The sequence below is a fragment of the Tenrec ecaudatus genome, chromosome 8, assembly GCF_050624435.1.
Source record: "Tenrec ecaudatus isolate mTenEca1 chromosome 8, mTenEca1.hap1, whole genome shotgun sequence".
NCBI classification, from domain to species: domain Eukaryota; kingdom Metazoa; phylum Chordata; class Mammalia; order Afrosoricida; family Tenrecidae; genus Tenrec; species Tenrec ecaudatus.
In genome coordinates this window covers 75557878-75569690 of record NC_134537.1, presented here as the reverse complement: position 1 = coordinate 75569690, position 11813 = coordinate 75557878, and the positions used below count along the sequence as shown (strand labels likewise).

The window sequence follows — 11813 nt, the reverse complement described above, 5'->3', positions numbered from 1 at the left end:
AAAAAAAAAAAAAAAGAATATATGTGTGTGTGTGTGTGTATGTATATATATATATATGTATGTGTGTGTGTATATATATATATATGTATATATATACCATAGTGAATGAAGGGGGACATGCAGAGTGGAGACCCGAGGCCCAAGTGTCGACCACTGGAGATCCCTTCACAGAGGGGTTTAGGAGAGGAGATGGGTCAGTCAGGGTTGGAGGTAGTACTGATGAAGAACACAGCTTTCCCCCAGATCCTGGATGCTTCCTCCCCCCAACTACCATGATCCGAATTCTTCCTTGCAGGACTGGATAGGGCAGAGGTTGTACACTGGTGCATATGGAAGCTGGAGGCACAGGGAATCCAGGGTGGACGATACCTTCAGGACCAGGGGTGTGAGGGGCGAGGCTGGGAGAGTGGAGTGTGAGTGGGTTGGAAAGGGGGAACTGATTAAAAGGATCCACATGTGACCTCCTCCCTGGGAGATGGACGGCAGAGAAGGGGGGTAAGGGAGACTCCAGATAGGGAAAGATATGACAAAATAACAATCTGTGGATTATCAAGGGCTCATGAGGGAGGTGGGAGCAGGGAGGGAGGGGGAAAAAAAAGAGGACCCGATACAGAGGGCTTACGTGGAGAGCAAATGCTTTGAGAGTGATTAGGGAAAAGAATATACGGATGTGTTTTATACAATTGATGTATGTATATGTGTGGATTGTGATAAGAGTTGTATGAGACCCTAATAAAAGGAAAAAAAAAAAGAAAATGTCTCCAGTTGTTAAGGTAACAGAAGAGTGGACTATTTATACAGCTGAAAAATGTGACCATTGGGGGTAATTTTCCACTTTTCAAATGGTTTTTGTGTTTATCTGGCAAGTATTTCCTAGAGAGATAAAGAAATGAGAGATAAAATTGCATACATTTAAAGAATGGACAATGGCATTGCTATGGTAAAATATCAAAGAAGAGAAATCAAGTTGAGGTAAAGGGCCCATGTAGAAAAATATGGTTACATGTAGAAAAAGACAGTTGCGTAGTCTTCTTGACTAAACACTTTTCCATTTTCAGACATTTATATCTGATGTTCTTTTCCTAGAAAGCTTTTCCTTTTTCATTTCTGGCTTATGCACATATTTAAACTCTCCACAGAAGCTATTTTCTTCAATGCCATAATAGATAGGTTTACTGGGCAACATGGTCAATAGGAATATGTGGGATTAATCAGGTCACAGTTTAATTGGAGGGCAAAAATATAAATGGCTCCACAAGGCACACACCTTGCTCTCTTGTTCTCTGGTGATTGGACCAGTATGTGGCTCCTTTAGATAGTTTTCTGGCTCAAATTGTGAGCAGCCCTACTTGTGGGACAGCAAACCCATGGATCCTGGCACTAGATCTTGAGGTTCCTTCAAAACCTGCCTCACCACCTTTCTGGTGTGTACATAGCTTGAATTCGAGGCTGTTGGATTATGTCATCTTTCATGCTTAAGTTAAATATACCATCTGAGCCTGCTTCTCTCAGCTCCTGAGCTGCTGAATGTTGGTGACCTACCCTGCTCTTTGTTATCTGTGGGTGGACACTGCCTTCATTGCCCAAAGAAAGACTGACCTGTCTGCTTCCTTGACCTTGGACCTGGCAGCCCTCTTGAGTTGAAGGATTTCCAGTATATCAACTGTTCCACTGAAATGAGTTGAACTGGACTCTCTGTACACTGTGTGGACTAATTAGCTGTTATATTCCTTCATGTTGTATAGATCTATCTATCTATCATCTATCTCTATATAATCTTAAGTGTCTTGGTTTTGTTTTTCTAGAGCAGTGGTTCTCAAACTTCCTCATGTTATGACCCTTTAGTAGAGTTCCTCATGTTGTGGAGACACCCAACCATAAAATTATTTTCATTGCTACTTCATAACTGTAATTTTGCTACTGTTCTGAATCATGATGTAAGTATCTGATATGCAGGATGTATTTTCATTGTTACAAATTGAACAAAATTAAAGCATAGTGATCAATCACAAAACAATATCTAATTATATATTATGAAATATTTATTTCTAATTATAAATAAATGAAATTTTGTCATGAAGCATGGTGTAGCATGGGTACCAGTCTTAACATAACAACAGTAAACTACATTGCTAAATTTTGTGAGAGTATGTGTAAAAAGCAAACATCAGTGAGAAGGTTGAGGTAGCTTCTTTCTCACCAGATTAGTAATTTGCGGGGCAGTCTTTGCAAGCGCACAATGAAGATCATCTTCCACAAGTCTACTTCTGGTTTTAAACTTGAAAACCAACAAGCTGGAAAACCCTGTTTCACAAAGATATGCTGTTGCAAATGGAAGAAGGCACAACAAAGTCTCAGACAGAACAGGATATGACTGCAAACACTTGATCCAGAATTTTGTAGCTGGCATTGTAGAGAAATCAGTTCTCGCTGCATCACAGTTAATAAGTTCAATGAATTTCTCTTGTGCTGTCTCAGGAACATCTTCAACTTTGACTGTGAATGGGCTTCTGGCAAGTGCAAATGGGGTGTCATGTAGATTTGGAAAGTATGATGAAATGTCATCTGTAAGCACGTGAAAGTGTTCTTTCAAATAAATTATCATCGTAATGCTTTTGTCTGGTTCAATGTCATGTTCCTATAAGAAAGCAGATAAGGTAGGCAGCATATAAATTTTATTTTCATCCGATTTTTTTTGCCAAAGCTGAAGTTTCATTTGGAATGATCAGATCTTTTTAGACAAATCAAAACATGTTTCATTTGATCCTCGCAGTGATAATTTTAACTCTTTCAAGATGGCAAAGAGGTCAACCAAGTAAGCTATTTTCTGCAGTTCACTTTTATTGCTAGAAAAGTGCTTTGAACTGTGGTCTTGCTTTTTAATTAAAAAATGTTTTCAGTTCATCACGGTGCTCAAAAACACGTTTTAAAACTTTTCCTCTCAACAACTATCTCACTTCAGTGTGAAATAGCAGAGCATTATTCAGCACATCCAATTTGTTGCACAGTTGCGAAAACAGTCAACTGTTTAAAGTGCTTGCTTTACAAAGTTGACAGAACTTATGATGCTTTGCATGACTTCTTGTAACTCTTGTGGCAACATCTTTGTTGCTAATATTTGCTGATGAATCATACAGTGAGTTCTAATGAGTTTTAGTGAGTCATTCGGTACCAATTATTGAAATCCAGGTCAACATCCTAGCATAGCTGGAGCACCATCTGTGCAAACATCACAAACCTTTTCCAAAGAGATCTTACGCTCTTTCAGAAATGAACCAACTGTGTCAAATACATCATGTGCAATAGTTGTTGTTACAAAAGGTTTGCAAAAAAGAAACTCATCTTTAAAGTTTCCATCATTAATATGCCTCATGTAAACCAGTAATTGTGAATAGTTTGCAATATCTGTAGCTTCATCAAGCTGGATGCTAAATATTATAAGTGGAGCAGATTTAATTTCCTGGATTACCTGATCAAGAATATCAGCAGACATGTCATTTATTCTTCTGTGGACAGTGTCTTACATAAGGAAATTTCACTCAATTCCATAACAAATTTGTGTCTGATCATAACTCAAACAATGTCTTTGGTCACTGGCAACAGTAAATCCTCAGCATTGATGTGAGCTTTCCTAGCTCTGGTGATTCTGAGTGCCACCAACTAGGAAGCTTCAACAGCTGCTATGCTTTGTTTGTGGTGCTTGCAACCAGCGTCAAGTCTGGTTTTCTTGAGTCCATCAGCTTTCCTTCTAAAATAGTGGGTATCCTTGCTGGGAAAGCTCGGATGCTTGTTATCAAAATGGCATTTTAGTTTGTTCAGTTTCATAGATCTGGGTGATAGAACTTCACAACAAAGAACACATTGCAGCTTTTCAATTCCTGCTGTAAAAAATAAATGCATACTGTAAAAGAAATCCTCACTATATTTTATTTTCTTAATATTCTTCTCTACACAATCCATCATCATATAATGGTTTGCTAATGAAAATAATATATAACAATAGCTTTAATAATACAAAAGATGATACATGGCATAGTTCAGTCAATATAGTGCATTAAAGGTTCCTATGATTTGCCATTCTGTTGGGTTTTTTTACATACCTGTTACTATCACAAGGGAGCAGTATTCACATCAACCACAACTGAATATAAAAAGACAGATCAGCATCCAGATTAAGTTCCCATGACACAGATATATATTTTTACAGTAGTTGTTGATTTTGTAGTACATGATTTTACATTTACCCAGTAATTATAAGTGAAGTGCTTTCAACACAGTAGCTGCTTTTAACACAGTAGCCACTTTCAGCACTGCAGCTGCTTCCTACACAGTAGCTGCTCTCTACACATGTGGGACTAGTCTGCATAGGTACATTATGACACCAAGCCTGTCATATGCACATGTATTTGTACAAGGTGTTTGTGATGGTGTTGGAGCGATGATGCCATCACCCTGGGTACTTATATGTCTGCGTATCTGCATGTGGGAGGTCCTGTCTGGAGACAGATAGAGGAGCAGTGTCTTGGTTCCTAAGATCATCAGAAATATGTGTTTTCTGATGGTCTTAGGTGGACCCTATATAGGGTCATTTGATTCCCAATGGGGTCACGACTCAAAGCTTGAGAACCGCTGCTTTAGAGAACCCTGCCTAACACAAATGATCTGCATGCCCAAACTTCCTCCTAAGCATATGTACAATTATTTTCTAAAATTTCAACCACTTGCTTCCTCTTTATGCCTTCGATTCCTCTTTATTCTTATTCTGGGCATTTCCAATTAACTCTTTAATAATGTTCCCAAATTTCCCACTTTATATCTTTTTGAATTTCTAATTAACCCCCCCCAAAAAAAAAACACTGTCATCAACTTGATGGCACACATAGAGCCCTTTATAGGCATCTGAAATATACCCTGTCCAGAATAAAGAATTCATACTACCCCACTTCCCTATATACTAAAGTAAGCAACTCTGAATCAAAAAAAAAATTATACTGTATATATTCAAGTATAAGCTGAGTTTTTCAGCACATTTTTAATGCAGTTTTTGTGGTAAAATTAGGTGCCTCAGTAGATATTTGGGTCGGCTTATACTCAAGTATATATGGTATATAGTATAGTATTCTTAATTTTTTAGTATCTCTGAATGAAAAAATATAATTATATATTGTGTTAGGGTTCTCTATAGAGACAAAACCAGATTGCTAAAAATTAAATATATATATTTATTTATAAAGATAGATAATATATAATACCAGAAATGAACAGTTAAATAATAAAGCAGTACAAATGGCTCAGTGCAACTCACCCCCGTAAGAGAGTTTGTGAGACACTGGCAGTCCAAGTCTTGAGGGCCACAGGGTCATCCTCTGTAGAGAAAATTCTGGCTATTGGGACACAGGCAGCAAACAGCAAGGCAGGTCACCAACAGTCAGCCAGGTCACCAACAGTCAGTCCCCAGCTCAAGAGATGTAAATTCCAATTGTGTGGCGAAGCAGATCTTGAAGGAATCTCAAATTACAGTGACACAGTCACAGGTTATGTCCCACAGGTAGTGTAGCTTACAGATGGAGGCACAGAACAAGCAAGGCAGCTGCACACTAGTCCGATGATCAAAGCGCAAGAGACAAGAATGGTAAGGCTCAGCCGATTCCCTTTGAACGCTGCATCCCCGCTACGCTAGGCAGCAGAGGGAGGAAGCCCTAGCTCCAGCTAGCTGATAAACTCCTTTTGCCGCTTTTGCATCTCAACTGGTCGTGATGATTGTGTGCGCCCAAGGTGAGCTCACCTTCCTTCCCGGAATCTAATATTTGGGGACTCATCCGGGATTGGGATTGAGAGCACAGGCCCAGGCACGGACACACGGACCGACCTTGAGGTAGGAGGTTTTTGTTGTTTCTTTTCTAAAATTCTGTCCAGACACGTCTATGTGTGGCGCCGTTAATTGGGACCAGAATCCGACTGAGGCGGAAGCGCCAGAGCGGCCACTGGTCGGGTTCAGAGTGGAGATGTCCTCCTGTTCCCCTGGGAAGTTCCGGTGAGAATCCGGACCTTATCATGACTCAGCACTTTTTGCTGGAAGCCATGTGGAGACCCCCACCATACTTGAGATGATTTCCCTTCACTGACTTGGCTTTCGCCCTACTTTGGGTCTCATTGTGTCTCTCTTGTGAGATGGTGGGCGATTTGTGGATTGTTGGGGCACCGAGTATAATGTTGGAGCTGTGAGCTTTGGCAGCTCTGGGGAGGGAGATTTTCTTGATGACACTGAACATTTACTTAAAATTCTTTCCATACATGAGTCTCTGTGGATTTGTTTCTCTAAAGTTCCCAAACTACCACACTCATGTACCTGTGCGAACCTCCATTCACTCATGTCTTTAGCTATATTACTTCCTTGACCTTCACATTTACCTCGAGCCTCATTATTGCCAGAGGAGTTCACTTGACATGCGTTGAAACGCTTTATTGGGAAAAGTAGCTGTTTCACCACAACTTCCATGAGAAATGGCTGTTACTTCCGTACCACTGTGATTCAAGCAGTTAAACGTATCTCAGCTCCAAATGTATCTCCAGGAGATTCAGGAATATAAAGGAAGAGGCGATTCTTCTGGCGCTTTGCCTGCCTCTAGGAAATGTCGCCTCACACAGTTTTACTTCTCTCAGCTCAACCCTTAGCTTATCCACTTGCTTGGATGTGAAGGAAAACAGAAAATCCTGCATTTCACGGCTGCCCTTCTGTGTTGCCTCACCCAGAGATACGTTTGTCATTTCTAGAGTGCCCCCAGCAACTGTTTTTCTTTGGTCAACAAGCATTATCCTTTCCCATAGTCGGTAGGTTATGGGGAACTTTGAATCCTGCAGGTTCCCGTACATAATAATAACATTAAACAATGGAGCTTTATGTATCTTCCTGTTTTTCACAACAGGTTATGCTCATTGACATTGTTAGTTTATCATCCCAAATGGCCAATAAGCATAGGTGGTTTTAATTGAAGGGCGGAAGGATATACACCTTTGTCAGCTTAGCTTTGCAGGTTCTCGGATATCTTGCTTTTTGAAAGTCAGTCCAGGGTGAAGATGCCTTAGCCAGTTAACTGCTATTGTTTCCAAGGCTCACGTACACCAAGACATCTCTGAGCAGAAGCCACAATGTCTGACCGTAATACAGCTTTGGGTGCTCGACAGCTGTATGGAGACGCCAACCAAATCTAAGATTATTACTCTTTCACTGACTTGGCTTTTCCCAGCAGTCAGCCTCATTCCATCTCTTTTGTGAGATGGAGGAAGACTGTGTGGATTCGGGAGGGACATATGGGATAATGTTGGGCTAATGAGATTGAGCAGCTCTGGTAGGGAAATTTTCTTGATGTGCAAGAAAAAAAAAAGTAAGGCTCGCTAAACCATTTATCTCTCCGCCCTTCAATCAATCCCACATGTGTTTATTGGCCAGGCTGGCACAATAAACTACCTCATATATATTCTAGATATATAATTTTTGGACTCAGAGAACACTTAAAAAATAAGCATAAGCCCAAAATATTGAAAATGTGTATGTTAAAAATAAAAGACCCCCCCAAAAAAAATAAATAAAAGAACTAGCTGATGTATGTTAGGTCTGATCTGGTTTTCAACATTTTTGTATTTTGCTTTTTAGTTTATACATATTGGACTTTATCTCAGAAGTGTTATGTAATTTGGGGTCACCCTCTTGAAGTTGTGTTATGATTTCCTGTGCTTTGATATATGAAACCCAGAATTGATGAACCTATAGGGACAGCAAGTAGAATAAGGGTTTCTCAGGGGGGTTAGTGCGGGTGGGGGTAGGAGCTGTAAGGGAGCTGTAGCTGGTATCAAGGAGTTCAGGAAGGAAACGAATGATTTGTAACTGATTATAGTAGGTAAATGTACAATACTGCTTGAAGTGATTGAACTTTGGAATGATATGATATCTGTACTAACTCCCAATAAAAATGGTTTTGTATATATATATATATATATATGTATGTCAATATATATTTGACAATATACATATATATATACATATGAATGTCAATATATATTTGACAATATATGGAATTTTAAAATTGCTTGTGGTTCAGAAGTTTTGAGGGTAAAATATGTTTTTTTGAAGAAGAGCACCATAGAATGTGGTTTATTGCTTGTAGAACAAAATAAGCTGTTCGTAGAACCTTTTCTTGAAAAGAAGTTTGGAAACTTTACAACTTTTTACAACACTACTCTTTCTACTGAGGAAGTCAGTACTTCGGTGGAAAAAGCTTCCCAGAGGCCAGTGGAACAGGATGGTGGGGTCACACTGCTGACAGTGACTGTGTTGAGGCGACAGCTCTTGGCTCAGAAATGGGGCTTGCGCTTGTGGCTGGTGTACTGGGTGTCAGGTCATACCTCCTTGCCCTGCCACTTTCGGCGCTCCTTCTTCTCCAGTACGCAGTCCCGGGTGTTATTCACCAACCCTGGCTTCAAAGACCTGGACATGGTGACCCTCTCGTTGGTGAATATGGACTGCTTGTTGGCAACTTCATCTTCCTGGCCACTCAGTTCAGGCCCTGTAGCAGCGTGCACGAAGGCCCAGTCAAAAGACCAAGGTAGAGTTTCTTGGCTTTGGCACTGTTGGTGGAGTCTCGCACCACAGCCCCTGTGAAGCCAGCCTTGGTGGCCTGGCTGGTGATCAGCTCCAACTGCTCTGAGCTCTCCGGGTAGAGCCCCCGGCCAGGACCGAATAGAGAGAGGTTAAAAGCAGTAGAGGTGCTTGGCGGGGTTGTCAGACTTCTTTTGGGCACTGCAGAGCAACTGCACTGCAGAGATGCCGATACAGGCATCAAGGAACCTGGTCTGCAGGGGATTCCCGGACCCATGTCCCCAAGAAGCAGGTCTCCCTCTGTGTCTCGGTCCAAGGCCACATTCAGCATGGCGGTGCTGATGTCCAGGCCCATCCCATAGTGTCCCTCATTGAGATAATGTCCCCACTTAGTCCACAGCCACAGCCAGTATCCAGCAACTAGCAGGGCTGATCCTCAGGCAGTGAGAGCAGCTCTAGGGGCCGGCCAGCCATCTTAGTCTGGATGTCAATCATCCAGGAGATGCAAATGTATTTCTGGGCTTCGTCCTCCTTATAAAACAGCGCCAGGGGTACCTCGTACTCCGACTTCTGTCCGCAGCCAGCCATGTCTGGATCCCCTCAGAACGCCACCGATGGTAAAATATTTTATTATATGTGTGCTTTAGTACAGAATACATAAAGTATGATCCCACTCTTACCTGTCAATTTATCTTACTGTGGTTGCTTGTATATTGCTGTGATGCTGGAAGCTAAGTTTTTGATATTCCAAGTGCCAGGGGTGACCCCCCGCATGAATGGGTTCCGCCAGAACTTCCAGACGAACAGTAGACGATGAAGAAGGAAATGGCTGTCCACTTTGGAGGCAGTGACTGCTTAAAGGCTTATGCACAGCTTTGAAACATTGTCAGATACAGAAGGCCTAACGAACGGAAGCACAACATTGTTAGAGCTCATGCGGGAGGATGAGCCCATTGGGTCAGAGAGCACACAAAATGTGACTGAGGAGGAGTCAACCATGTGACATGAATGAAGAGAAAACAGTGAGAGTAGAGTCTTGGGTATCTTCATCTCTGATTGGCATCTCTCAAGATTAGAAGAAACAGTTCCATAAATCTGTTCATGATCAAAATTTGGAATGTGCAATATATGAATCCATTTAGACGTCATAAGTAATGTGATATGGAATCAACCTACATTGACCCAATATCCTTCTCTCAACAGGGCATTAAAAATTTTAGTACCTGGTGCTAATCAGACAATAAACATTAAGGGAAGACCGTTATGGCCCAGGAGGATGAGCGATAAGACTCTACCATAAATGAACAAGAGGGTTTTTAAATGGGCCAAAGGCAGCTAACAAACAAACAAGGAAACCTAGATCCAGAAATGGATTTGGAGCTCACACTAAATCCCAACCCCAACCAATGAACAATCAGTTCTTACATAATGGCTCTGCTTGATACTTGTCCTTAGGAAGGGAACACGTGGGTGCTATAGCAAATGGTGGTGAAGAAATTAGATGGAGCTTGGCTATCAGATAAAATAGTGCCTGAGGTCTTAAAAGCTTGTCTCCAGCCAAGCAGTCATCTAAGTGAGATGTCAACTAAGTCCACATGGAAGAAGCCCACCATCATCTGTCACCGAAGGAGTGTAAATCATATCATCTGCAGTCAAAGGAATGAATAGCGCCAGAGCCTAGATTGTGACCATCTGGTTTGCAGAAGGCTAGGGTGACACTGGGAGTCCAAGATACAGTTGATGGAACTACAAAGTGAGTAAACCTCTGGTGATCTCCAGCTATCCAACGCTAAGAATGGGACGAAATGAAAGGGGTGACTAAACAGAGTCATTGGAGAGCTGAGTCTCCAAGATCAAAGGGATCAACCTGACTTGAACAGTTAAAACTTTCTCAGTTGATACCCACCTCTGAGGCATGCTGGACCTGATATGGTTTTCAACATTTTCTGGATTTATTAATATTAGGGCTTATAAAAGATGTTATGTTTTGGGGGTCGCCCACTTAAAATTGTGTTATATGTTTGGGGGTTATTTGTGTTTTTTTTAGTATATGAAACCCAGAATTTATTAACCGAAAAGGACAGCAAGTAGAATAAGGGTTGTGTTTGGTGGCAGGGGGTGAGGGGATGGTTTCAGTCATGGGGGGAGGGTAAAAGAGAGATGATGTCAAGGAGATCAGGAAGAAAAATAGAGTTTGGAAACGGATTGTGCTAGTAATTGTGCAATATTGCTTGACATACTAAAGTATGGAATGGTATGGTATAGGTATTAACTCCCAATTACTAATAATATTTTAAAATGTGAAATGGAACACAGAAAGATCAATATCCTATGCATCGGTGAGCTGGAATGGACTGTTATTTGCCATTTTGAATTTTTTTAAATCATGTTATTTACTATGATGGGGATAATACAATCATGAGGAAGGCTTTGCATTCATTGTTGAATAGAATATTGCAAAATCAATCTTGAAGTATGATGCTGTCTGTGATAGCTTTACATCTATCCACCTTCAAGGAAATCCAATTACTACCACTATCATTTAAATTTATGCAACAACCACCAAAGCTAGTGGTGAGGAAATTAAAGAATTTTACCATCACTTTAAATTGAACATTGATCAGACATGTGATGAAGATGCATTAATAATTATTGGCAATTAGAATGCAAAAGTTTGAATCAAAGTGGAAAGAACAGAAGTTGGAAACTATGGACCTGATGATATAAATGAAGCTGGAGACAGCATGATAAATATTGCAAGACCAGCAACCAGAATGTAGCAAACACCTTTTTTTTCAACAACTTAAAAGATGAATATGCATGTGAACATCTCCCGATGGAAAACTCAGAATTGAAATTGACCAAATCAGTAGGAAGGTATGATAAAGAAGCTCAATATCAGAAGGTAAAATGAGGTCAAGGGCTGACTGTGGAGCAGATGATCACTTGCTCATATGTAAGTTCAGATAAAAGTTGAAAAAATTAAAACTGATCCATGAGGTCAAAGCATGACTTTGAGTCTATTAAACCTGAATTCAAAAATAGATTTGACACATGGTACACTAATAGCAGAAGACCTGATAAGCTGTGAGAAGACATCAAGAACCTCATGCATAAAGAAGCTAAAGGTCACTAAAAAGACAAAAAGAAATAGAATATCAAAGTACATGTGAGAAGAGACCCTGGAACTTGTTCTTACTTTTATAATAGCTAAGAA

At 40.6% G+C, this 11813-nt stretch overlaps 1 pseudogene; it reads right to left on the bottom strand.

The window, feature by feature from the left end:
• Nucleotides 1–8352: 8352 nt before the first annotated feature.
• On the bottom strand, nt 8353–9184 carry LOC142454357 (18S rRNA (guanine-N(7))-methyltransferase pseudogene; annotated as a pseudogene).
• Nucleotides 9185–11813: the final 2629 nt, after the last annotated feature.